We start from the raw sequence: 27,830 nt of genomic DNA, 5'->3' as shown, positions 1-27,830 counted from the left end.
GGAAACAACCCAGGAAATGAAGGGCAGTGCTATAGTATCCTGGCGAATGCCCTTGCTGCCAGGGAGATCAATTAAGACACAGGATGGCACTCTCAAAAAGTCTTCTTAATCAGATTTCAGGACAACAGGGACAAGTGTGGAAGGGACAAGTGTGGATTCTAGTGTTAAGCCTCTGGGATGGGGACTTCTGTCATTTATTTATTTATTTAAACTCTGGGATGGGGACTTCTGTCATTTATTTATTTATTTATTTAACCCCCCCCCCTTTTTTTTTTTTTTAGAATTTTATTTATTCAGAGAAAGAGAGAGACACACATAGGCAGAGGGAGAAGCAGGCTGTATGCAGGGAGGGAGCCCTGTGTGGGACTTGATCCCAGGTCTCCAGGATCACGCCCGGGGCCAAAGGCAGATGCTCAGCCGCTGAGCCACCCAGGCGTCCCGACTTTTGTCATTTAAATGTAGACTTCATTTGGGGCACCTGGGTGGCTCTGTTAGTGAAGGGGCTGCCTTCAGCTCAGGTCATTATCCTGGGGTCCTGAGATGGAGCCCCTCCATAGGCTTCCTGCTCAGCGGGCAGCCTGCTCTTCCTTCTGCCTCTGCCCTTCCACCTGCTCATGATCTCTCTCGAATAAATAAATAAATAGATAAAATCTCTAAATGTAGACTGCAGTCCTGGTGGACTTTGGCCAGACAGCACTGTTTTTCAGAGTTACCCTGAGTGATAGTACAAGTTACCTGGCAGTGCTGTCTAGCAGATGACAGAAGAGAGAATGGAATAAAAAAAGAATTGATTTGAGAAGGCTGAAGGAATTTCTAAGACTGTTGAGGTGGACACCTTCAGCTTGTGCTGTATTGATTTGTAGTGTGCTAGGAATTGTACAAACCTTTGACCAGATCTTAAGGCTTCTTAAAACAAGGATTCCCTGCTGCTTCTGTTTTTTTTGGGGGAGGGGAGGAAAGGAGAAGGGCAAAAATAATTAGCGAACACCTGTTTGTCCCAGGATCACTTGCTCAGGTTTTCTGAATAGCCAAAATATCGACATGTTTCTCTCTTCTCTGGCATGTAGTATATTCTAGACCAGTGTCTTGCTCAGCTTTGTCCCTGTTTCCTTCGCTTAGTGATGTCCAAGGTCTCATCTCATCTCATCTCATCTCATCTCATCTCATCTCATCAGTCAGGTTCAGGTCCCTTCCCCCAGATTCCCTTCCACTGCCTTTATTTATGGATTTATTTTACAGAATAACAAAACACTCCTGTTACCAGGTTCAAATTCCTCTCCTCCCCTTTTCTTTTTTCATGGAAATGGAAGGCAAGCGACAGCTGGTTGGTCATTCAGTGACTGTGGTAATTGAAACACCTACGAAAGGGAAAGAAAGGTAGGCAGACGGAAGTTTCTACTTGAGCGGATGCAAATTTTGTCATCCATGGAGGTTTGAAAGACGTCTTTATATCATGGGTGGTGTGAGAGCTCAAGACAGTCTCCTTTAGGATGAGTTTAAAGTTTAAAACATCAAAGCACAGTTACAAGGAAACTTAGTTTTACAGTGTTGGCAGTCAAGGCGCCAGAATTTGTTATAAAGTGTCTGAAAGTGGCACACTAGCACTTGCTTTGTTTCAAGAAGGTTTATGAGTTACATTTTAGTCAGTGTTCCAGGTATCAAGGAGTATGTAAGGGTCAGTGAATCAAAAGAAACAATCATATTAAATTCCGGACTCTGTAAAGAACGATCTTATTGGGGATCCCTGGGTGGTGCAGCCGTTTAGCACCTGCCTTTGGCCCAGGGCGCGATCCTGGAGACCCGGGATCGAATCCCACGTCGGGCTCCCGGTGCATGGAGCCTGCTTCTCCCTCTGCCTATGTCTCTGCCTCTCTCTCTCTCACTGTGTGCCTATCATAAAAAAAAAAAAAAAAAAAAGATCTTATTTGGGTGCGGGGGGGGGGGTCGGTAGGAGGAGAAGGATCTTGCATCCCCCAGAAAGTGAAATCTTTCAATGGGCACGGGTGTCTTTACATCAGTGCTGGGAAAGTTTTATCCAAGTAGCAGTCTGCCTGGGATTATAAAAATCTCTGAGACATTCGCCTTGGTGTTGTGCCTTTTTTGGTTGTGGTGTTCTTTCACGTCCCTTCCCCCTCCCCCTTCCTTTGTAAACAATCGATGCATTAACTTGGAATGTCCAGGGAAAGTTTTGAAAAGCTGGTTGGTGTAACTTGGTTGCCTTCTCTTTAGTCGGAGCTGCAGTTACTCTGGGAGAAGCCATTGGTCTTTTTCTTGGGCATAATTTATTGAAGAGTTATTGGAAAGCCAGTGGATTGAGTTTATTGGAGATTTGATATTTGCCACCTATTTCTGTGCTGGCTCCTGCCTTCCTGGGATGAGCCCCATCTCCCCAATAGTGAAGGCCCATCCTGAATTTCCGGAAAAGACAGTGGTTCCCCATCCAGAGCAGCATTCCCCCTCATCCCTCAAAATCCTTGCTTCTGTGATTTATCTCCCTGTTTCCTAAACTTCAGCCATTTGTGACTTTTCCATGCCCATTTTTACTTTTATAAAGTTAATTTGTCTTCAGTTTTAAAAGGAAAAGTTATATAAGTATGATAAATGAAAAAGTCAGCCTCCCTGGCCATAAATAGAAGGAAACTGGGAAAATAAACATGCTGAAAACAAAACTGATGTCGTTAAATTCCAGCTAGGTGTTATTCCTGCTGAAGGCTCTGGGCCTGAGCTCTGCTCCGTTTGTTAAAAAGAGAATTTGGCAAGTATTAGTGAAGTGCTAAAGACCCACAGTGCCAAGCAGAGACTTTCTCTTTGAAGTAATTAGAAGGTTTACAAGAGAATCAAAGGAATAACCTCACAGTGATTTGAGGATTAATGTAGGATATGAATAACCCTTAAAATCTCCCATATGTGCCTGCCACTCTTGGAAAAAACTATCTCATTTGACCCTGGAAAGATTCCATGAGAGTCAGAGCAGAGTGACTTACCCAGGAACACACTGCCTATCCTGCTTGCCCTATGTCCCACATATCACTCAAAATTGGATGACTCTGGATATATCTTTGCTTTCTTTTTTCTTTTTTTTAAATAAAAAAATGATTTTATTTATGTATTAGGGAGAGAGAGAGCTCTCATGCACACAAGCAGGGGGAGCAGCAGGGAGAGAGAGAAGCAAACTGCTCACTGAGCAGGGAGCCCAATGCAGGGTTCAATCCCAGGACCAAAGGTAAAAGGTAGATAGATGCTTAACTGACTGAGCCACCCAGATGCCCTATCTTTGCTTTCAACTGTTAGGTTTTGTTTGTTTGTTTGTTCTTTTTAAGACTCCAGTTTTCGTACACATACACTCTGGAAGTTTGGCTGCCCCCCCATGAATACAGTGCTATGCTGTTTGGGTATTTGAATCTGAGATCCTGAGAGGAAAGCAGTGCCCTCCTGCCGTTAAGAAAGGCTTATTTAAATGTTTTTCTTCCAAATATCAGAGCAGAACAGATTCTTTGTTTTCCAGTGGAACCATCCACACAGGGCAAGAGTAGTTGAAAGTGGCAGTTACTACTCGCCCAGCACAATGAAGTCATCTTGGGAAATATCGTTGACGGTGTTGAAATGATTGAAAGGGATGCTAGAACACCAGCAATACAATAGCATTTGTGTCTTCAGCTTCGGGCAGGAATAAAGAAGACATTGTGGTTTGTTTTATGCTTTTTAAAGTTTCCCCCCCAAAGGTGTGGGTCTGAGTGATGTCTGTCACTGGCTTTCTAGTGGGTTTTTCTTTTCATCTTCTCCCCCTCCCCGATGGCTGTTGACAGTGGGTGGAAGCCACATTCTAGGTGGATGGGAGGCAGTGCGGAAGGCAGGCAGTCGGCTTTGCTCCTTGTTCTCCATGTGTGAGAACAGTCTGGTTTTTTAATCTCCAAAAACCCTAAGATTAAGAGTTTTCATGTCATACCTCCTGAACAATAATGACTGATTTAAAAATGTCTTAATCATCAGCCATCCAGGCTGGAGGCACAACAGGAAGTAGTATGAGTGCATTTCTTTTCTTTTTTAAATACGTATTTCATTTCGATGGCCAAGAAGGCCAATTTGCGAGTAGAAGAAATGTCACGGGTGGAAGCTTGAAGGTGATTCAACAGCCAGCCTTGCTGGGAGGTTGTTTGAGGGACTGTCACTCTAGGAGGCTTGGTGGGTCTTCAGCTTGTGTTATTGAAATGATAGGCCTTCTTTCACCAAGTGCCAAGGCAGTGCTGGAAGCCTCCTTCTGTCAGGGTCATTGTCCTAGTCCGTGTGTGTGTGTATGTGTGTGTGTGTATAATAGCATATGAGTGCCCTATGATCTGTCTACATCTGGGTGTGAGTAAAAGGTATTTAGTTGATATCACCATGGGAACTGAGTCGCCTATTTATTGTTTTGGGGAGTGCCTCCACACCAGAGGCAGCACTAATGTTGGAATGTTGGGCTCTTGGGCAGAAATATGATGCCAACTGATTTCCTAGGAAAATATCCAGGGGCATGGTGGCCATGCTGGGTAGGTGGACGAGGAGCCTCTGTTGTGCAGGAATCACAGGAATCACACCGACCAGTCTGGTCCCTCTTATGGATGAGGGGTGGAGGTGTGTGTTTGTGCAGGAGAAAGAAGGAAAAGCTTACAGCATGAAAGCCCCTGTTGGCTTTGTGGCTGGGACGTGTGCTTTTTCTCTAGGCATTTAGAGTTGGAATTTCAGCTATGTGACTTCTTAATAGCAGGGCAGAATGTGCCTGCATCTTTTGCCTGCTTTCACAAACACTGACAAATTAAAAAGAACTCTAAAGTTTCCAGCAAATCCCAAGTGCGGTTCATTCCATGATAACATTAAAAAAAAAAAAAAAAATCCACATCCTTCCTACCCCAGCTCCGACAGTAAATAAACTTTTTTCTCCCTGTTGCTTCCCCCTCTTTCCTTTAAGGAATTGAATATCTTTACAGTAAACTCTGAGTCTGATGAAAATTTTAAACATTTTTTACAAAGTGCTTATTTGGCTCCTGCCACCGCCATAGATTGTGTTTGGAAGTGTCAGGTTGTCTTTGCTTTTGGTTTAAAAAATATATATATTTTATTTTTATTTTTTTAGTTTTATTGGTTAGTGGGCACCTGGGTGGCTCAGTGGTTGAGCATCTGCCTTTGACCCAGGTTGTGATCCCGGGTCCTGGGATCGAGTGCCACATCAGGCACCCCGCAGGAAGCCTGCTTCTCCCTCTGCCTATGTCTCTGCCTCTCTCTGTGTCTCTCTCATGAATCAGTAAAATCTTAAAAAAATAATTTTATTGGTCTGTATGATCTAGTTCTGGCTTATGATATAAAATCAGCTTCAAAATTCAAAATGTCTGGAAGCAGCTGGTTTTCCAGGCTGGTTCAAGGGCAGTCTGATTGATGAATCAACCCTTCTTACAGGCGGGGTCTGCTAACCAGTCCTGGAAGGTATCCAGACAGTAAACATCACCGGGATTGTGAGGCTTTTCTTTTCTTTTCTTTTCTTTTCTTTTCTTTTCTTTTCTTTTCTTTTCTTTTCTTTTCTTTTCTTTTCTTTTCTTTCTTCTTCTCTTCTCTTCTTTTTTCTTTTCTTTTCGGGGGGGGGGGTGGATGTGGGGAGTCATTTGAGCTATGCTGCCAAGCCTGGTAGGATTTGGCTTTCTGTAAAACAGAAAGGTCTGTATCAAGATGTCTTTTTCAAAGATGTCAGGCCTGTAGTCATCCAGAGCTGTGTCTGCTGGGTACAGTAGGAGGAAATACCTAGACGGGTTTGGGGGGCCTTCTTGACCATTTTGGAAACTTTTTGTAATTTTCTTTAACTCACACAAAGACGATCCGCAGAAAAGAATTTGATCCATTGAGAGCTGCAATCCATTTTAGGGATGGTGGGTTAAGGGATCCTGGCCCAAAGCTGCATCAAGGAGTGGCACTCAGCTCTTACCTGCTGCCCAGAAACAGCTTAGAGATTCAGAGGCAACAAGCTTTGATCTTAAAAACAGAAGACTCAAAGTGCATTCAGTTCTCTTTGCAGCTACCTTAGACTTGGGAAAGTTCTGGGCCTCTTTAATAAACAACCACAAAGCAATTCTTGCCAAATACGGCCTGCTCCAGGGCCACAGGGTTAGCTTAGGAGACAACTTTCTTGCCTAAAAATAAGTGCATGTTCCTATCAAACATTCCAAGCATTGTTTAAACATGAGACTTCTAAGTAGCAGTTCAGGCTTTGTGGGTTCAGTTATGTCAGAATGTGGGCAGTTTGGGGAGCTTGCTCCCCATTTTGGGATTGGCCAGTGGTCACCCAGGAAATCAGATGACCAAATGCAAACCATCTTCCATCTCATTTCTGTATGTTCTTGGTCTATTTATAGGCTGGTGGGGAAGACAGAGAGCAAGCATGTAAATAAAACAAGGCAATTTCAGATAGGATTGTGTGTTGTAGTGTGAATTAAATACTAATTAATAATCGCTAGTGTGTTACCCTGTGCTCAACTCTATTCTGAGTGCTTTACCTGGACTCACTTGTGTAATCCTGTGAGGTAGGTAGTATTACCTTTACAGGACAGGTGTAAAAATGGAGCCATGAAAGTTTAAGTCAGTTGTCTAGACAACAGTGCCAGGGCTTGAACCTCGAAGGTCTGGCCTTCAAGCCTGTGCTCTCATATCTACAAACACTAATCTAGTGATTGGGAATGGCTTGGGGGGAGGTGGGTGAGGGGAGTAGGGTGCAGTGCAGGTACTTTAGATCAAGAGGAAGATTTCTTTCTTTCTTTTGATTTTCTTTTTTTTTTTTTTTAAGATCTTATTCATTTATTCATGAGAGACACAGAGAGAGAGAGAGGCTGAGGGAGAAGCAGGTTCCACGCAGGAAGCCCGATGCGGGATTCCAGGATCACATCCTGAGCTGAAGGCAGATGCCCAGCCATTGAGCCTCCCAGGCGTCCCTCTTTCTTTCTGTTTTATTTACTTATTTGAGAGGAGAGGAAGAACAGAGAGAGAGAGCTCTCTACCTTGCTGAGGAGAGAGCCCAATGCAGGGCTCAATCCCAGAACCCTGAGATCATGACCTGAGCCACCCAGGTACCTCCAAGAGGAAGATCCTGGAAGACAGAACATGTTGGCTGTTCCCTAAGGGATGGGAAAGAGGGAGCCAAGAGAACACTACAGGGAGGCTCTTTCAAGCAGGGGGGAAGAAAGTGTGGAGGCCATGAGGAGCAGAAAGAAGGCCAGAGTGGCCAGAGCAGGGCATGTAGAAAGGATGGTCCCAGCCAGATCTCTTAGAGCTTTTTTGTTGGAAACGGTGATGAGGCCTAGAATCTGCAGATTCAGTGCCTCTTGGACTCCCATTAGGCCAGGAATCTCCTACTTCCAGAACTCTGGCCCTGTAACCCTTTTCTCTCAGAGTCTCTGGACTGGCCAAACCAGAACTGACTTCTAAAGTGGGAACCCTGGGACGATGGAGCATTAAACTGAACAAAAGCTTCAATTATCCCTCTGCTCATTGCTGCAGTAGACACCTGTGTTTGATTAAAGCGCTGGTAACTTTTGAATCTGGAGTTTTACAGCACTGCGGGCTCATGTGGCTTTGTAGTGTCTCTCTTACAGAACTCAACTCTTACCCTCTGAACAAATTCCAGTCCCCTTCAGTCCCATCAAGAGGCTGCTTGATTTATAAAGCATCTTTGGTAAAATGTGGTTCCCTCTTTGAAGTGGGAAGCCAGGAAGCCTGATTTTTTTAACTGGCTCTTTTCCTAGGACCTCCCTTTCTCTGTAAATCCCTCTTCCATTTACTCAATATTTCCCCCTTGTTTCTCTTGGTCAGGTTGAGTTATAGCTAGCATGGTTCTAATTCAGAGAGACATACATGCAGGCTGATTGAGGCGTTCAGCCTTCCATACCCCACTGGAAGCCAATCCAGTGACATTGGATTTCATTTGGCCCATGGTTCCCCATCTGAAGGCACACCTTGTCAGACTAGTTATGTGGCTTTTACTCAGGGAGGAACAGCAACAGCTCTGGGCTATCCATAGACACTCCTGACTGTATACACAGCACTCAGCAAGAAGCTAAGTTCACAGATCATAAGGTGTCCATCGTGAATGTAGGCTGGAATTCTCTCGCCCTGCCCTTAATGCAACTCGGCTGCAGAAATCATCCCTGTTGACAATATAAAGGAGTGAATGAGTATGAAGGTGTCCTGTGGTAGCATGGCCAGCCCAGCTGCTTCAGCTGGAAAGAAGATGGTGAGGTTTCCATTCTCCTGGCAGCATACCCATGTGAACTTGTTAAATCTTTTAAGTAGCTGTATAGGAGGGGAGATAAGTGTGTGTTTATCTTTATCCTCTTAAATACAAACATAAAACCTCCCCTTTATAAAACCAGTTCAGAGTGGGAAGAAAGTGTATGGAAAATGGAAAACGTGGCCGATTATATTGAGTCCTACTCCACGTTTGGGATACAGCTGTAAGTTTCCACGGTGGGTGGCTTATTATGCATTTATGCTGAGCTGAACCTGCTCCAGGCTGTTCCTGCAGATAGAAAAGGCTTTCTTGGGGTGAAGCGGGGGAGGGGTGTGGGGTGTGTGTGGGGGAAGCTGCCTCTTTCCATCGCACTATAAAGACTTGGAGGAAGGTCTTTTGAGAGACTTCAGCAGCTGTCACTTGGGTAGCAGAATTGGGGGCTGCTGACCAAAGTGTGTCTGCATTTTATAGCCAACCAGCATGTTGTGTAACATGAGTTGGGGCTTCATGGGCCCTGGAGTCCAGCACTCAGGTAGAAACATGACCGCCAGGGCCAGACAACAACCCTCACTGGGCCCCTCTGCAGAGCAGAGCTCTGCGCCGAGCCTTTGGGGGTATGAAAGAAACCGGAGACCCAACCCATGCTCTCAAGGAGCTCACTGTGTAATTGGGGAGAAAGCAAAGCCACATGAGACGTCAGGAGGACACTAAGCGGCACACCGAAAGGCCTACAGCACTCTAGCTGTGTCCTGGGAGAGGAAAGGGGTGAATAAGGGCAGGTGGGGTCAGTCATGGAAACTTTCATAAAGGAGGTGAGTGTGCAGGAGGGGTGGGCCTTTGCCCCAGTGGTGTGCAGGTTTCTGGGAGAAGCGTTAGGGGGTCTTGTGTGCAATTGAACAGTATTCCTTAGATGTCTCTTCTGAGCAGTCCTGCCTGTTCCTTCCCCTGATGAGCACTGTCTTGTGGGGAGTTTCACATTTGAGGTACCATGTTTGGTATATCTTAACTATACCTTGGAAGCTCTGAGTAGCCAGACCCCAGGGTCTGAATCCATAGCCATTGGCAGGTCCTGTCACTTTCAGAACTATTGTAGGCAGGCTGGACCCCTCATGTGGGAGTCTGCCCTGAGTACTCTTTAAGAGGGCATTTGCTTTCAGCTTGGTGGTGGTCCCTTCAGAATAAGCGCAGACTTTAGGAAAAGGAACAGAGAGACTTGGTTCTTAGATCTAAGAGTCTCTCCAAGCCTTGTGCCTTACAGCCTCTCCGGGTGTGTGCTGCTGCGTAGTCCAGATGAGCACTCCAAGCTGGAAGAGGCAGTTCTGTATTGAGATTGCCCAAATGAATGGGGTTGACTCCTGACAGCCTGGTTGGCTTGGTGTGCCACAGTTAACATGCCATCCCTAGAATGAGGGTAGCCTGGAAGTGTTCTTCCTTGAAAGTTTATTCTTGCCTGCCAAGCTCAGCTTACAGGTGCTATTCTTTAAATAAATGCCTTAGAGCTGGCTTGTGGAACTTAAGAGTTCCCATCCCCGGAAATACTCCAGTGTGTTTAAAAAAAAAAAAAAATTCATTCAGGTGCTCATGGCCAAATGTGTGACTCAGATAGTACAGTGCCCTTGATATGCTTTTCCAAAATTGACATACTTGAGTTGCACTCTGGCCCCACTGCAAGATAAGGTTCGGGTAGCTGGCCCATGCCTCTTTCTTTGTGTGGTTTCAGGTTGGGTTTTTCTCCCTTTAGATGATGCTTGAGACCTGTGACATAGGTCAACTCATGAAAGTAAAGTAGCGGCTGCAATCATCCAGCAGAAGCTGGCTTCCATCATTCATTCATTCATTCATTCATTCATTCATTTATTTTAAAGATTTATTTATTTATTCATGAGAGGGGGAGAGAGAGAGAGAGAGAGAGAGGGACAGGAGGAGGGAAAAGTAGGCTCCATGCCGGAAGCCTGACATGGGACTCGATCCCGGGACTCCAGGATCACCCCCTGGGCCAAAGGCAGGCTCCAAACCGCTGAGCCACCCAGAGATTCCGCCCCCCCCTTTTTTTTTGGCTTCCATCTTTTAGACTGCTGGGGGCAGGGGACCAGTAGGTTTGCTGTGGAAAGATTGGTGGGGGTGGTGAAGGTGGGAAGTGTTACCTGGAGCGAGCCAGACTTTGTAGCTTGGGCACCAGAGCACTGCTTGTGCTGTTAGGGAGAAAGTGCTGCAGACTTAGCATTAGCCGGTTTCCTTTTCTAGCTTGTTATGGCTTTGAGGCAGACTCTGCCTCATAATCGTTGAGATGCTTTCTCCTCCCACTTCTGAAAGGCTGTGATGTTAGGGAGGTGGGCTTTCTTGGTGGAGAGAACCTGGGGTTCATTGGTTGTAGTGGGAGAATGCTTGCTCTACCCATGTTTTGGGAGAGCTTTCTCAGGGAGAAGTTGCAGAATATACAGGGTCACAAAATTTCTTGCACGATCCCAGGCTCTGAGAAGAGATGCCTGCTCAGCTAGTGGGTTAACCGATAGCACCCAGCCTACCCACCAGACCAGAGAAGGCAGCTCAGATGTCACTGGGATTCAGGCTGTCTCTTGGTCCAAGCAGCTGCAAGCCTGGAGGGGGTGTTGAGAGTGCTGAAGCTCCTGTGGGAGGTGTTCCTGCACTGCCATCTCCAGGCTTGGTTCTGGCAACAGAACTGGGGGGTGGTGGAAGGTGTGTGGTGGGAAGAGGGTCAGAGCACAGCCTTTAGAGGGAGACAGACCTAGCTTCTGCACACATTCCTTCCACCCACTGGCTGTGTGACCCTGGGCAAGTGATAGAGGTTAAGCCTCAGTGTCCTCCTTTGGAAGGGGTCATCATCCTACCTCACAAGATGATTCCAGGATTCAGTGAAATAGTGTATATATAAAGCATCTGGCACAGTGCCTGGCACGCTTCTCAGAATTATTTCAGCGGCTCACCAGCCTGCATCCAGGTGGGCTCAGCTGCTTATGTCCTCTCTCTCTCTCTCTCTCTCTCTCTTTTAAAGATTTTATTTATTTATTTGACAGAGAGTGCACAAGCACAAGTAGGGAACGGCAGGAAGAGAAAGAGGGGGAAGGAGACACCTCACTGAGCTGGGAGCCCCGATGTGGGCTCCATCCCAGAACCCTGGGATCATGACCTGAGCCAAAGGCAGATGCTTTACCAGCTGAGCCACCCAAGCATCCCGCATCTTCTCTTTAAAGGAATTGAAGAGGTCTGCTGAATTGTGCAGCTCAGTGAAAACCCAGAACATGTACCCACTTTCCTCAGTCTTCTCCTAGGGAGCTCTGAACTCTGAAACCTAGCCAGCACCTTCAAAGGCCAATTCTTTGTCAAGTATCTGGGCCTCATTACCTAGGGAGGTAGCTTATTTCAGAGTTGCAAATCCTGAACAGTTTCATGTCTGGATGAGCCATAGGTAGTGCTGGCAAGGCTTTTTCATGAATAAGACAGCTTATTATTAAGTTTGGGATCAGCCCAGGGGCTCTTTCCCTAGATCCCCTTCTTGCCCTGTCCTCTTCCCTCTAAAGAAAGAAAAAAAAAATCTTTATCCACTCAAGTTAGAAACAACCCACAGCCTCAGGTCATGCTGCTATCCCTCAACTGGTAATGATGTAGAAAGAGGAAGAGCTTCTCACTGATAACCCCAAAAATAACTTGCAGAAATGCTATCACAGGGTGTAGAGGTGTTCCAGTCATTGACCTGGAACATGGGACCTTCTAGAGCGCTTCACAGAGCCATGCTTCTTCCAGGGTTCCTTCCCCAGTGCTTCTCACTGCTTGCTCTTCCATCCTCTGTACTGCCTTCCTCCGGGGGAGCCCCCCCTTCCCGAGGTCACTTCCTGATGCCATTCCTCAACTTAGCCCCTATCCCCCCCAAAAGCAATCAAATCCATAACCTAATAAGGCAAAAGAATGAGGAGAATGTCCGCCTCCCAGCCTCTCCCCTAACAGGGCGCAGGCCGCAGCAAATTTGGAAATTGGAAAATGTTACAATGGAGGGACAACTGACGATTGGGGGAGTAGTGGGGGTGCAGGCGGACCCTGCTGGAGGGCCACCCGGTTTGCGCTTTCCAAATCTGGCCCACACACCCCTCTCGCACAGAGAAGTGTATGGAAAGGAACAGCCTGAGTCAGCCGTACCTCCTTTTGGGATTCACGGGCCAGGAGAACCTGAAGCATACATAGACAGGAAGAGTCCTCGGTGAGAGCCCCCTTGGAGGGGCACTCCTCCGTCACTACTGGGACTCACAAATCGAAACACGTTCTCCGAGATGAGCAGTTTTCTTCCCCTTGACTGTGCCAGGGTTGAATTAGCCCGGGCGTTAATTAAAACTTGTCGGCACTTAGAGTAGGGCCCCCCAGAAACCTGTCACCCCTCCTACATCATTATCCCAGGCGAATCAACCCTCTCTGACGCAGTTTCCATTCTCCACTCAGAAGGAGGAAGGGCCCCTCTCCGCCTGGGAGCCCAGGTGGAGGGGGGCTGACTGGGCCAGACCTACTTTGTTTTGGAAGGTCAAGCTTAGTAATTAACCTGAACGCTTCTGGGAGGGGGTGAAGGAGAAGGAACCAGCGCTAAAGATGTGCCAGGTCTTTCAAATTGCTAATTATCAGCAGGCATGAGGTCATCCGTAAATATATCTAATACTTTAGCTGTAATTAAGGTGCTCATTAAAAGTGCAGGGAAGTTTTGTTTTTTTTTTTTAAAGGAAAAAACACAAAAAGCCTTTGTTTCGACTTGACAGGATGGTTCAAAACAGGCGGAGGACTCAAGGCACAGGACTAGTTTCCTGCCTTAAGAACCTTTACAGGAAATCCACTGCAAACAATATTGGTGACCCTGCCAAAGAGGCAAACCTGGGGTGATGTCATTGTTCGGAGCTGTCATTGCGAGCCTGGCTTTGGGGGAGGAGGGTTGGTGGGATTGAAAAAGGAGTTTGTGAATGTGTGTGTGTTTAGCTGTCCTCAGAAGAGGCAAGTCAATTGAAAAGCAGGGCGGGGAGGGAAATCATAAGTGGGGGGTCTTTGAAATATTCTTAGCTGGGTTCAACTTCTCCAAGTTTAAAAAATTCTCTCTTGCTATTTTTGCTCCTCAAAATGCTGCTGCCTTTTTAAGAGACAGCCTTTTCTGAGCCATTCCGCATTTAGTGCTTTTCTCTATAGTGGGATTTGTGGCCCACAAGGCAGGGTGCTAAGTTCAGCACTAGGTGAACGCTGCCACTCCTCTAAGAACGAGAGGCTCCGTTGTGAAGTGTGGAAACTGAGACACAGGCCTAGTTTCGTGTGTCTGTTTTTTCCACAAAAAACATTTTGGAAAACCACCCATGCCATGAGTTGGCACCTGTAAGTTGTTAATCTTCCCATGTGCCTCCAGGAACCGTCTGGAGCATCTCTGAAAAAAGGACAAGCTTAGCATCTTGTCATTTTTCTTCTGGCTGGAAGTCTAACAGAGAGGCATAAACACAGTCTTAAAATGAAAGCAACAAAAATAAACTCAAACCAGCCCTGCATGAAGACATTAATGCAAAATATGCAAGCTGGCTTGCTATTTATACGGCAGAAGGCAGTCATAAGAAGATCCAGGCCTGGTTAAGGAGAGTTATGTCTTTTGAGGTGCTTGTTACCCAGAATTCCAAATAAACCATGGATGATTTACTCGGAGGAGGTTCTAATGCGGGGTCTCCTTTCATGTTTGCACAGTCTGGTCTCTTGATGAAAGCTCTGAAATGCTAATGCAGGATCAGGATACAGTTTGGAGTGCCCCCTGCACCTTCCTCTCCTTAGAAAACATCCTCACAGCTTTAAAAGGAAGTTTGAGGATTAAATATAAGAGCCATGTAAGTTTCCTGAGGTTCATATCCTGTGATCTGTTAGTATTCCCGTCCCCTCCCCCGCCCCCCAACTGATATTTACCCAGACACCATGTTAGGGTGGAGAGATAGCAAAGAAAACTAACCTACCTCCTCTCCTCAGAGCATTTACATTCTGGAGGGGAAAATGATCAATGAAATTAATGGCAAAAGTGAATTGGATGTTAAGGTGACGTGTACTTATGAATGTGACTTTTGGTTTACTACTCTCTCATAAATTGACCTCCGGGTGAGTCCTGAGCATTTGGTTCCTGCTGTGTGGGTTCATAAGTTCCCCAAGGCTGAGGGATCACTGTGGGATCCAGCTTTTCTTAGAACTGTCCTGGCTTGAGACACACTGCTGGAAAGAGAAGGATGTGGGCAAAAAGGATGCTTCTCTGGCCAAGGAAGCCAGAGTTGCAGTTGTCCACCATCAGTGGCATCTAGACTTTGTATGTGGGAGAAACTTCAGTGCCTCCTCAGTCTGGTCTTAAGTGAATGGGTGGAGGAGTCTAGAAGCCATAAGACTGCTGTTTTTATTTACATTGTGTGTGTGTGTCAGCTGGGGAACTGGTGGAGATCATGGTGGGGTGGTGGCAAAAACCACAGCCAGTGCCTGAGAAGATGGCTGCCCTTGGATTTGTTCGAGCTGCTGCTTGATTCTAGATCTGCCTTGGGCATCAGGAGCCATGTTTTTTTGTGGTAACCACCAGGAAGCTGAGTCCCTTGTGGCCTCAGGAAGTTGGTGAGGTTAGCACCACTTTTTGATGGGCTCGTAGCAGTCCCAGGGCTGACATCCTCATGGTTGTAGTCCTGGGATTTTGTTCTTTGGGAACACTTTGGAAATCATCCCTTGGAATGCTAGCTCACTTGCTAATTAGGTGGAAGCAAGAGTTGAGGGAAGGAGAGAGAGGCAGTTGCAGCCCAGCCAAAAATCTCAAGGCTTGATCTTCAATGTATGGAAACTTTAGCACTTTTCTGATCTTTAGTGGAAATAGCTGTTCACTCTTAGCACCAATTGGAAAGTGTGGGCAGCCGAGGGGGGTGTCATTCCTCTTGGGCCCCATAAAGCCAGTATATCCTGTTTCTAACATTTTCCTGACCATACCTTTGCCCCATGTCAGCCTCCCAGCCCCACCATTTGGTCAGAATGCCTGGAAAGAATGGCTTCGAGGTCCCCCAGGGAATTTGATGTTTCCATTCTGGAGTTTGGGGACCACAGAACACCCTCCATTCCCACCTGGGATTTCAGGTTGTCTCTGGGTCTGTGGGAGCATAGCGCAGTGGGATGGTGGCCAAAGGAAGCTGGAAGCTGAGTGGGGGTGGTTTTGTCACCCTGGGTGGGCAGTCCTGTCACTTGGGCCATTGTGAGGGGAATGGATGTGAGTGCTTCTGGTTTTCTTCTGGAGCTGAGGGACTGTGGTCCTGGATTCCATAAGGCAGGTGACAAAAACCAGTGAAGTAGCCTGGGTAGGGCTGTGGCAGACACTGTTCAGCTTCATCTGATTGTGGCCAGGTGGGAATGAGTGTCTGGGATTTCATGTTCCAAAAATTTGGAATGGAGTTTTAAGAGGCGATTAATTCAACTTAAAAAATAAATAAAATAAAATAAAATAAAATAAAATAAAATAAAATAAATAAAATAAAATAAAATAATTAAAATAAAATAAAATAAAATAAAATAAATAAAATACAACAACTAGCAAGCTGAACAAAATGGGGCCTTTATGGCCCCTAGAGCTACCCATTTATGACCTCTGACCTTGAACATTTGCATGCTCTTGATCCTCTCTGCAGTTTCCTTCAGAAGTTCCTTCTTTCCTCTTGACTGGATTTCTACTGCTTAATCCTCTTACCAGGAAGGAGAAAATCCATTTTCTTTTGCTCCTTGTTGACAGCTCTGATAAAAGGTGGTTGAAATGAATGGCAGTGAAAGCGGGTTGCCTTATCTGTGGTGTTCCATCTTTGGGACACCCCCCCCCCCTTACCATAGCTAACAAATAGTTGGCTCCTCAAAATTCTCACCATGTACATGTTTTAGGATCTGGCTCCATGTTTCTGTGAACAAAAATAGCAGAAAGGTTTTTATTGTTTTTGTTTTAGAAGGTCCCTAACCACACTTACATACAAAGGCAGCTATTCTTGCACACACAATAACCTGGTGAACAATGCCAACGTTCAAAATTAGCTGCCAGTTCAAAATTTGCACCCAAGTGGCAGGTGTACAGAAATACTCATTTAGGAACGATCCCTTTAATTTGACTTCTGGAAGATATTGGCAATCCAGATTTTGTGAAAGAGACCAATTCTAAGATCTTTTCTTAGAAAAACCACAATGCAGCACTAATTACTGATGAGGGTTGATGGATTTCAGAAAAATGGGATGTACTTGGTGTGCAATAAATTTGTTAACTTGAAAAAATTTTTTTGACGCGGATTCCTGAAAAATTCACATAATTTTTTCTAAGCTCCAATCGAGGCTCCTGTTAATTGTATGAATGGTCCCACAGAAAAGGATCCTTGTTGAACTTTGAATTTGGACCTTCTGTCTGGGAAGAGCCAGGAAACTCTCCAGAAAGCCATCGCCCTCAACTTAACTTTTTTGGGCTCTGTTGCCTCCGCACTGGCTTGAGTATTTCCTGGCTCAATTGTTTTCTCAAGCTGGCCTTGAGTCCTTACATGTTATTTGTGTGCCTAGAAATAGCTGGAGGAAAAATGGTTGTAATGCTTTGCATTGCTCACTGCCTCTCCATGGATGGAAAGTCTCTCTGAGAGGGAAAGCACTTTCCACCCAGAAAAACAGCTGGGTGGAGGAGACTTCGTCACCCTTGTAGGCCCGTCACATCAGTCCAGCGGGGTTCTCACACTACCACAGCAAGGAGGGTGATAACGTTCTAGCTCTCCACAGATCGTCAGGCCAAGGTTCATGAGGTTAGAGACCAAGTAGGAGTTCTAAGTGGGTTCCGCTGCCAGCCATTTGGACCATACATGGGTGTTTGTTTTTCTTATCTCTGTCTGTCCCTTTTGGTGGATTTGGGATGAATAGAGGAGGAAGGAAATGAATTATGGAGAAAGGAGAGGTAGAGCAATGCATTGGGGAAAAAAAAAAGAGAGAAAGTGAAGCCTCCTCACCCATTTTAGATAATTGATCCCACTGTGGTTGATGAAGGAGATGAGGTGGTCTACGCATTCACCGTAGGCTGAGCATTTATTCGGTATGTGCCAGAAGCAAGAGTAAAATGAGCTATTCCTTCCTGTCCTCATCAGGCTTACAGCCCAGTAGGGAAGATAGGCTTTCAAAGCAGCAACAAAAATCCCAAATACTTAGTGTTCCAAAATGTGATCACGTTTATAAAGAAAAAGCAGATCCCTTTAAGAGGGTGCAGGGGGGAATTCGCTGTCATTAGGGGATGGTGACAGGGAAAGGAGACTTGGATGGTGCGCAGGAGTCAGCCTGGGAGCAGAGTGTGGGAAGAGAGAGAATGGGACTGGGGTGGCTGGGGCCCAGTGGGGAAGGGAGTACAAAAGGAGGTCAGAAAGTTGACAGCGGCCTGGATGTGCATCTGGTCAGGATCTTGGGTTTGATTCTAAATGCAATCAGAAAGCATTGATTCTATAAATACATATTTCATGCCAGTCACTGTTTGGGGGCTCTGAGTATACAGCTGTGAAAAACCCCAACAGAACCAGCCCTGCCCTCATAGGGCTCCCAGTCAAGTGGAACACCATGGAAACATGTCCTTTTTTGATGCTGGGACAGATCCCATGACACCTCATAAAGCATATGGCACTTTTCCATCTATTCCTTAGTTTTATTGTCACATCAGCCTTGTGTATTTTTTGTGTGGGTTTTTTTTTTTTTTTTAAAGATTTTAAGTAATCTCTACACCAAAATGGGGCTTGAACTAACAACTCCAAGATCAAGAGTCGCATGTTCCTCTGACTGAGCCAGCCAGCCAGACACCCCTGCATGTTTTGTTTTGTTAAGATTTTAGTTACTTATTTACTTGAGAGAGAGTGTGCATGCAGGTGAGCATGCACACATGAGCACACACACACGTGCACACACGCACACAAGCAGAGGTGCAGTGGGAGGGAGGGGCAGATGGGGAAGGAGAGGGACAGCCGACTCCCTGCTGAGTGTGGACCCCCCCCCCCCCAGTCACGACCCTAGTCACTACCCTGAGATCACGACCTGAGCTGAAACCAAGAGTCAGGTGCTTAACCAACTGAGCCACCCAGGTGCCCTTGTTTGTGGGTTTGTTTGTTTTTTTAAAAAGGATTTTATTTATTTATTCATGAGAGATGCAGAGAGAGAGAGAGGCAGAGACACAGGCAGAGAGAGAAGCAGGCTCCATGCGTGGAACCCAACGTGGGACTGAATCCCAGGACTCCAGATCACACCCTGGTCTGAAGGCAGGCGCTAAACTGCTGAGCCACCAGAGATCCCCCCCCCCTTTTTTTTAAAAGATTTTATTTATTCATGAGAGACAGAGACAGAAGGGGCAGAGACACAGGCAGAGGGAGAAGCAGGCAGAGAGCCCAACGTGGGGCTCGTTCCTGGGACTACAGGATCAAGCCCTGGGCCGAAGGCAGGCTCCAAACCGCTGAGCCACCCAGGGATCTCTGTTTGTGTTTTTTAATAGAAGTATAGTTGATGCACAATATTACATTAGTTTCAGGTGTACAGCAGTAGTGATTGGCAAGTCTGTATATTATGATGCTGTGCTCACCACAAGTCTATCTACCATCTGTCCTCACACAACACTATTACAGGACCATTTAGTATATTCCTTATGCTATACCTTTTATCCCCATAACTTATTCATTCCCTAACTGGAAGCCTGTATCACCCACTCCCCTTCACCATTTTGCCTGTCCTCCTACACCTCCCCTCTGACAACCTCAGTTCCCACCATTTGTGTGTTTCTGCTGTTTATTCATTTGTTTAGTTTTTTAGATTCCCTGTATAAATGGATATTTGTCTTTCTCAGTCTGACTTATTTCACTTAGCATCGGCCCTTTTAGGTTCATCCATGTTATCACAAATGACAAGATCTTACTCTTTTTTATGGCTAACATTCCATTGTCTGCATGTATGTGTGTAAATATACCATATCTTCTTTATTCATTCATTTATTGATGAATACTTGAGTTGCTTCCAATGTTGGCAGTTACCGATAATGTTGCAAAAAATGTAGGGTTTCAGCCTTGTGTTTTTATTTCCACCTTACAGATGAGGGAACAGATTTGCAGAGGTTATGTACTTGCCCACGGGCACTCAGCCAATAAGCAGCAGAACCAAGAATCAAACCGTGCTCTTCTCTTTCTGATTATTTCTCCCATGTCAGGGCTGAGCGATTGGTTCTCTTCTCTGTGACTTCATATGCCTAGGAGTAAGACTCAAGTGCTCTTGGTGATCCTTCATGGACTTCAGGCATGTGTTGGCATCAGAGCACCTACGATTTGGGTCCTGGGGAATGGGAGAGGAGAGAGTTGGTGATGGCCCTGCTTCAGTAGCCTAGAGTTCTGCGAGTCTGTGAGCATGTCACCTTCACCTCAGCACCTTAGATTGGAGACAAGCATTTGACAGAGCAGGACTGTTGAAACGGTGGTGTGATGTTGAAGAGTTGACTTAGCTCTCTGGCCAAACCAGGTGATGGCAATAGGAGTTGTTTTCTGTGTTGCTGGTGGGAGGTGCCCAGCTACATTCCTTTGCAGGCAAGCACAAACTAGATATTTTTGAAATTGAAGGTCTAAAACCAGCCAAAGAATTAATCCTGGTCTGAAAAGCATATGGTGAGACTATAGCCAACCTGACTTGGGTGTTGCCTTTTCAGCTTTGTTGGTTTTTAATAAGTCTAAAACTATGTCTCAAGAGAAAGGACTTTTGCGAACATCTTAAGCCAGGTTCCTTATGGCTGACAGTGGCTAACAGTGAGGCCTGCAGCCATGAAGGGTTCAAGTCCATCTTATGTTCATGTGCCCCTTGGCTGATGGGGTGCTGAGCAGATGTTTCAGCTGCTATCATGGACTTTCCTGATGATAGGTCAGCTGGATTGGCCCAACTCTATATCACCTAGCTGAGAGGCCTTGTAGCAAAGTGAAAGCAGGCCCTGGACATTGGGCGCTCCCAGGGTCCACAGCGGTGCCAAACAGAGGCTGAAGCTGGGCCTGGTGTCTTCTCAGGCTTTCTCTTGCCTTGGAGGCTGTAGCATGAACATAGGCTGTGAAGCCAGAGAGGCTCCAGTCTGGTCCTCACCCAGTACTTACTGCCCAGGGCACCTTGGGGAAGGAAGCGTCAACTTCCTCATCTATAGAATGGGTTCAATAACATATCTATGTCCTGGTTGTAATAGTCCAGTGAGGGATGGTGTGGGACTTGTCTGGCACATTGTAGAGTTCAGTACATGGTGGCTCTTTTAATAACTGCTCAGTCTCCTGGTTTGGGGGTTGGGATGGAGTCTTTCTGAGGTCTCATCCTGTTGGATACGGAGGATCCTTTGGAGGTAGGAGGTTGGGAACTGTTCAACTAGGGAACTGCAGGCAAGAGTGCTGTCTTAGGTCTAAACTTGAAGCCAGCTCCTCTTTGAAGATTGCACTTGAGTTCTAGAAAGTTCAGTTGCTAGATGTCAGCATTAAGCATTGAAGGGGTCTTCATTGAAGCGGAAGTGAGATTCCCAGAAAGAGGTACCAATCTATTATTCATTCTGATTATCTCAGACCTGGCATGGTGGATGGAGCCTCTGTGGCTCAGGGGCAGACTCAGTATTGCTGGGTGAGAAAACCAAGGCGGGAGAGAATGAGCGCTTTGTATAGCAGTGTCCTGTGAGGGGGCTGTAGACTTTTCTGAGGGAGGCAGGTGGGCCCCCCCAGGGCTCTGAGGAAGCTAGATGAGGTATTATGTGTCCTACAGAGCACCACATGCGTCCTTCCCTCTGGGAAGCCTTCCACCCAGGCAGGGCAACTGTGGCCGGATGTGGAAGGTAAACAGGCAGCCCTTCTGCTCTTTACTACAGACAGGCCCGGAAAGGCCCGAGCTGTAGCTTTTCATCTCAGGAAGCCCTGAGGTCCGCCTGGCTCTCCTGAAGCAGCCTCATTGTCCCTTTGCAGGAGCATAACCAGGTGCCCCAGCTTCTGTGGCACCAGCATGGCCAGGTGCCGATGCTGAAGTTTGAGCAGCAACCCTGGGCCCTCTCCCCTCCATTTTCTCTACTTGGGAGCCAGAGAATATTCTGCTTGAAATCTTGATTGATAACCCTTGCCCTTGGGATCAAATCTGGAAGTCCCCTGGGCCCTGCAGGATCTTCTCACCCCTTCCCATCCTATCACTGTGCTCCAGGCACACCAGCTGCCTCTGCTCCATGCTCTTTCCTATTTGTGGAATCCTTTCCATCCCCTCCTGCTGCCAAATCCCTAGCAATCCCAGCTCCTGCTCATTCATTAGATCTGAGTTTATACTCTTCTTTGCAGAGAAATCCTACCTGACCCCTCTAGCCTAAGGTTCAGTACCTTTCTTAGGGGCATGTCTGTCATCTCTATTTCTCCTTTTAATTGGAACCATCCTTTGCTTTCTCTGCTCACCATGAGACTGTGAAGGCCTTGAGAACAGAAACTGAATCCGTTCTGTCCATGGCTGTGTCCTTAGCGTGATGCCATCACATGTCTGGCAGATACAAGTGTTCCGTAAATAAATATTTATTGGATGAATGCAGAAATAGCCAATCAAGCAGGTAGAATGGACCTGCCACTTCTCCATCCATCACTTGTGTGTCTCTCCTTGATGTTAAGAGTAGAGATTGAGTGTCCACAGGCCCTCCTCTGAGAAGGCACTGTCACTCTCCAGAACCAGGCCGTCTCTGCAGGCCAGTTGAATCCCATCTAAACGCGGCCTCTCTGTTAAGCTCTGCGCTCTGGAACGTCCTAAGAAGTCCTCCCTTGGGTCACTTCCAGCCCCAGTAGGGTAGCCAGCTGTCCTCACAGAGTTGTACATCAATGCCTGTAGTGATGAGGCACAAATAGGATGCTTTTCGAGTGGGGAAAGGAGGGAAATCATAGTTAGAACAGAATCCTATTCTGTGCAAATATTTAACAAGTTAGATGTCCACACGTTGTGTGCCAGGCACGGGTCTCAGCAGCGGGACACAACGGTGATTAGGACAAGAGGAAGGCCCCTGCCTTCAAAATGACACAGGTGGCTAAATGCAGGAAGACCTGTCTTTTTTTTTTTTTTTTCTTTATTTAAACTTCATCCTTTTATACAGAAATTGCTACCTATAAGTCAAATTAACTCATATGGTAAGAGAGCGAAGTGTCTTGTTTCTAGGGATAGCTGGAAAAATCAAAACGTAGCCCATGTTTTAGCAGGCTGTCCACCTTCCTGAAACCCAGCTCGTTATTGTACCGTGGTCTGGGGCAGCCCACTCATCTCCACATCCTGAGCTGAGCCTGGAGACATGCAGGACCAGGAAAGGAAGCTCAGTCGGGCTATCTTTGGTGGCCATTGTTATTTATGGGGCATTGGCAGAGAAGCCCAAACCACGGAAAATCTAGAGAAAGATAGGCTACATGGTGTGGTTGAGCAGAATTCGATAGCTCCTCGTTGCTCTCCAGGCCATGGGACTCAGAATGACAGTCTGCCCTGTGTCTGCTGTCAGGCCTGGCCTTGGGCTTTGTCTGCCTCATCCCTCCACACCTCCCTCACTGTCCACGAGAGCGATGCTGGGGGAGCAGCCACTCTCTGTTCCGAGTCTGTGCCCCTGGGACCTTCTCTCTGTTTGGGACACAAAACCTGAGACTGTTTTTCCTTCTAAATACAACTTTGTTCTGCAGGAGAGGAGAAAAGAGATTGTTCGTTTGACGATAGTGAGGTGTGCTCTGATATGCCTCTGAAAAGGGCCCATTTGCCCCAGCAGCCTTTGCTGGGTATAGTGAGAGGAGAGGAGCCCAGGGAACTTAGTGGGAAACCAAAGCTGGGGGCAGTGGACTCTGTGTCTCTCTCATAGGAAAATAGAATGGTGCTGGATGGTTCTGTCCTGGGAAAAAGAAGTGGGCTTGGATATTGGCCTTGGTGATTTTAAAAATGTGTAAGCCTTTGCTTGCTGATTCTGTTTTCTCACTTCCCATATACATTTCTGGGCCTCGGCTGCTCTCTTGGCAATCTCTAGAGACTGGCTAATTTCTACCCCCAAGAGGGGATGGATTTGGCGCTTCCCCTGCACCAGGCACTGTGTTAAGTGCTGGGGATACAGGTGGTGGTGGCTGCCCTCCTTTCTCAACATCTATGCAGTGCATGATCCTTTCAATACACACACACACACACACACACACACACACACAGGAACATTTGCAAACAGAATCCGTATGTACCCATCACCCAGCAGGAGCAATTATCATTTTGCCAAACTTGTTTTCAGCACCGTCCAACACTCCACTTTAGAGTATTTTAAAGACAACTCCAGACATCACCCATAAATGCGCCTTATGTTTAACTGATACGGATGTATGTTTTCAGTATAACCACACCACACCCTGTCACACTTGATGCTTCTGACATTGCCTTAAGAAAAAACCAGAAACTCCTCCCCTTTGCCTTCCTTGACATTACTGTCTCTCTATTTCTTGACTTCCTCTCATCCTCGTCTCTGGCTCCTTTCCCTCTACCCACCTCTTAAATGTGTGTCCTTTTCCCTGGAGGATTTTTAAGATTTTATTTATTTATTAGAGAGAGAGAGAGCACAGGCAGGGGCAGGGGCAGAGGGAGAAGCAGGCTCCCCGCTGAGCAGGAAGCCTGACTTGGGGCTTGATCTCAGGACCTGAGGATCCCAACCTGAGCTGAAGGCAGACACTTAACCTACTGAGCCACCCAGGCTCCCCTCCCTGGAGGAATTTATCCTCCCTGGCCTCTGGTCTTACCGCCCTGTGCAGGACTCCCGTGTCTCAAGTCCCAACATACACATTATTCTCCCATGCAATGGTTTGCTCACGTATCACTGTCACCTGTTAGGCTCTGAGGTCTTTCATGGAGGAATGTGGCCTTACCTCTCCCTGAATGCTGGGCACCAGTACCACTCCCGGCCATGGGAGCAGCTCAGGAGATGTTTAAATGAGTGACCAAGGGAAAACGTGACCCTTCTGCCAAGTTTTAGACTTCAGTTTCTGAGTGCTGGCTGCTTGTGCAGCACATAATTCACTTTCAGCATAGCCTAGACCGCGCTCGATCTGCAGGCCCTTCCCTCTGGGGCTTTTCTGCCCGGGTTGGCCATTGCCCTGCCCGTGGGTCACATCCAGCTCAGAAGCCTGGGAGTCATCTTGTGACTTCTCACCCTGCCTGGAGGGGCATCCAGGTTTGCTCATTTCTGTCTCTCAAGTATCTCTGCAGATGCTCACCTTCCTCCTTTCCTTTGCTACTACTGGTGCCCTAGCTCGGGTCCACACATGGGCTGCTTCAGGGTGCACATTCCAGTCAGACTGTCTGGGTGCGGCTGCAGTGCTGCCATTCACTGTGTGGCTCCGGTGAAATGCCTTAACCCCTCTGTGAGGATAGTGCCTGCGTCCAGGGGCTGTTGTGAGACCTCCGTGAGTTAATGCTTGTGTGCCCAAGTCTCCTCAGCAGTCTCCCAGCTGTCTTCACTCCAGGCCCCTGCTTCATCGCGTGTTAGCCCTGTGAACGTTATCTTTCTGAGACTCATATCTAATCAGGTCACAAAGAAACCTGCCCCTCATGGCCCAAAGAATAATTTTGGAGTTCTTCAACCTCTCTGCCTTCTGGCCCCATCTCCTCCCACTTCTCAGGGGTCCCTGGACATCTGCCCATTGTTTTTTACGCTCTTGATGTTTCCACCACATGGAATGACCTTCTTCCCAGGTCATCCCCTATCAGAACACTGCTCCTCTTTCACAGCCTGGATTGGGTGTCGCCTGACCTCTACTGTACTCCGATCACACTGCCCAGCCTATAGTGTCCCTCTCCAGCCCGACCGCACACTCCTTGAGGGGTAGAGCTGTCAGGTTCTGTAGGTCTCCCCAGACTCTTGCTTGTGATTCTCTTTACTTGTCCTGAATCTCAGCTCTTCCAGGAGATGGGAAAGTAACCTGCAGGCCAGTTTTACCTTAGTAGTTGTTTAGTGAAAGAAACTTGAGGATTTTTCATCCCCTCTGCCTGTCGTTTTCTTTTTCTTTCTTCTTTCTTTCTTTCTTTCTTTCTTTCTTTCTTTCTTTCTTTCTTTCTTTCTTTCTTTCTCTCTCTCTCTCTCTCTCTCTCTCTCTCTCTCTCTCTCTTCCTTCCTTCCTCCCTTCCTTCCTTCCTTCCTTCCTTTTTTTTAAAGATTGTATTTATTTATTCATGAGAGACACAGAGAGAGAGGCCAAGACACAGGCAGAGGGAGAAACGGGCTCCACGCAGGGAGCCCGCAGGGAGCCCGACGTGGGACTCAATCTCCAGGACCAGGTCCTGGGCCGAAGGTGGCGCTAAACCGCTGAGCCACCGGGGCTGCCCTGCCTGTAGTTTTCTTGTTCGAGAGGAGAGTATGCTGTGGAAGTTAGAATTCACGGCAAGGGTTTGCTCCCCCCAGGAAGAATGGCTGCCAGCTCCGGCAACTCTGCTGTGGATTCAGGCTGCCTTTCTCTCGTCCTCCCCGTCAAATTCTATCTGTGGGCACCAGGCCAGACATTGAGGGAACTTTGGGATCTAGGCCTTCTTATCTTCCCTTTGTTTGTTGCTCCACCTTACAGAAGGGAGCAGGCTTCCACCATCTCAGACTGGAATGGCAGCACATGTGGTGTCTGCCTTCTCCAGCCGCCTGCCACCCACGGAGCAGAGAGGATCAAAGGCTTTAGCAGGGAAGGGAAGGGAATTCACGTCAGTGGCACCAGAAACCCCCCTTTCCCCTTCCAGAGCTCCACAGAGCCCTGTCTTACACTCATACTCGATCCGGTGGGATGTAGCGGCTACCGTGGAAGGGCCACAGCCACTTGGAATAGATTTCACATGGAGGATTTGAGACTTAACGCCATGGTATTTTTCAGCAGCACAACTGTGTTTCAAGTTGAGTCTTGTGTATCTGCCATTTTTATAAAATAGACAAAAAGAGCTGCTGAGGGTTAATTTGAGTAGGGGGCACCTGCCCTCATCACTGGCACCCCTCAAGGCAGAGCTCTTTTGGGATAGCTGTTTGAAAATCACTCCTTGTCCACTTCTCCACTCTTGTTGGCCTTGTTTAATCCCAGTGCTCAGAATAGTAGGTGGTGTGTCATAGATGCCCAATAATTTGAAAATTAGAATGAATGATTGCAGTTTGGTTGGGGCTCAGAGCAGTGTCTTCTTCTTGGGGGGTGGGGGGGTAGGGGCTAGGGGCTGCCCAGGAGGGGGGTTGTCTGATACCAGCATTTTGGGTCCAGCCTGGAATGAATGACTCTGGAATCCTGGAAGGCCTAGTCAGTCACCTTCTTTGGTTCTCAGGCAGTGTCAGGGAACTGACACCTAGCCATTTTGTTCTCTGTGGACCTGAAAGGCTGTGCCTCCCAGTACAGCTCCTGTTTCTCCTTTTTGAACTCCTCTGAGACAGAGCAGGTGGTTGGGGCTCTCTGAACCCATAGAGGACTGGCTGTTCTGCTCCAGCCTGAAATCAATTTCCTCCAGGCCCTGCGCTGAACCAGGCCCTGTGAACAGAGGGAGGGGTCTAAGCCAGGCCTCCCCTGCCACGTGTGAGAAGGAGAGTGATAGAGCCACTTGGCCTGGGAGCCACCAACCTTCCCCCACTTCTCTAAAGGGCACACAATGGCAGTTGGGCTGCACCTTTGTTTTATGAGTCACCAGTGATAGCCTGTCATAAATTGTTATTTCCTATACTTTCAGAGCTTTATCAAGCCTCTCCTGTGCAATCCGGGAACAGATTTGATGCAGGGTCAGTTAACACATTGTGTTGAAATCTGTCATTGTGCCCATATAAGGCAAACTCCTCAGGTTACTTTTTACCTTGGCAGAATCACAGGAATGTCAAGGTAACCAGGCCACCTCAGCATAGCTCTGATTCTCGTTGGGTCACCTGACTTGCCCTCCCTCTCCCATGACTCACCCTGCAGCCCAGCGCGAGGCCTGCGGTGCTTATGGTGGATGGAATTGGCCAAGGGCCTCTGGGACTGCACTTGGTTTTGTGTCTTCCTTAGAATGGGTCAGGTGAGAAAAACTACAGGAGGCACCTTACGTGGTGTCTGACAGCAAGATCCACAAACAAAGCAGTCTTGGTCAGACTTGAGGTTGATTAGGAGACGTGTGGATCCCAGCTCTGACACCTTCCAGCTGTGTGACCATGGGCAGATTGCTTCAGCTTTTGGAGCCTTATCTGTAAAATATAGAGCACTCAGAACAAATTCTGGTAAGCATTAAGTGTTCAATAAATGTGAGTCATTTGTACAGTTAGATTAGGGGAAACCTCATACCCCACCCAGTCATAAAAACACCTCTTGCTCTCTTTGAAAACTCAGCTCCATAGCAGCACTAATGGGTCAGAGAGAGCTGGAGCACTTGAGTCCTCCCTGGAAGACTTGACCCCACACCTTCACGACGGCGGTCCATTACCTCTGCGCTTCCCAACACACACGCACAAAGCCACTCCTCTGTCCTGACTGGGCCAGGAGTCAGATCTACCCCTGAGAGCAGCAGGGGCCTCCTCCTTCGCTGACGTCACACTGCTCCTGGAGACAGTTGCCCCTTATGACTGCTC

At 47.2% G+C, this 27,830-nt stretch overlaps 1 protein-coding gene and 1 long non-coding RNA gene across 7 annotated transcripts in view; one reads left to right on the top strand and one right to left on the bottom strand.

Moving 5' to 3' along the window:
* Positions 1-27,830, top strand: part of ACTN4 (actinin alpha 4) — a 73,032-nt gene that overhangs the window by 4,548 nt on the left and 40,654 nt on the right. The window lies entirely within an intron of this gene.
* Positions 266-27,830, bottom strand: LOC140606063 (uncharacterized). The gene is made up of 5 exons (XR_012008504.1): positions 27,686-27,830; positions 27,183-27,449; positions 16,132-16,164; positions 15,869-16,006; positions 266-14,056 (listed from the first exon to the last, which is right to left on the bottom strand). It is a non-coding gene; the product is annotated as an uncharacterized lncRNA (long non-coding RNA).

The sequence above is a fragment of the Canis lupus genome, chromosome 1 (assembly GCF_048164855.1).
Source record: "Canis lupus baileyi chromosome 1, mCanLup2.hap1, whole genome shotgun sequence".
Taxonomy (NCBI): Eukaryota; Metazoa; Chordata; class Mammalia; order Carnivora; family Canidae; genus Canis; species Canis lupus.
The sequence above is the reverse complement of the archived record's forward strand: the minus strand, read 5'-3'. Positions and strand labels throughout refer to the sequence as shown.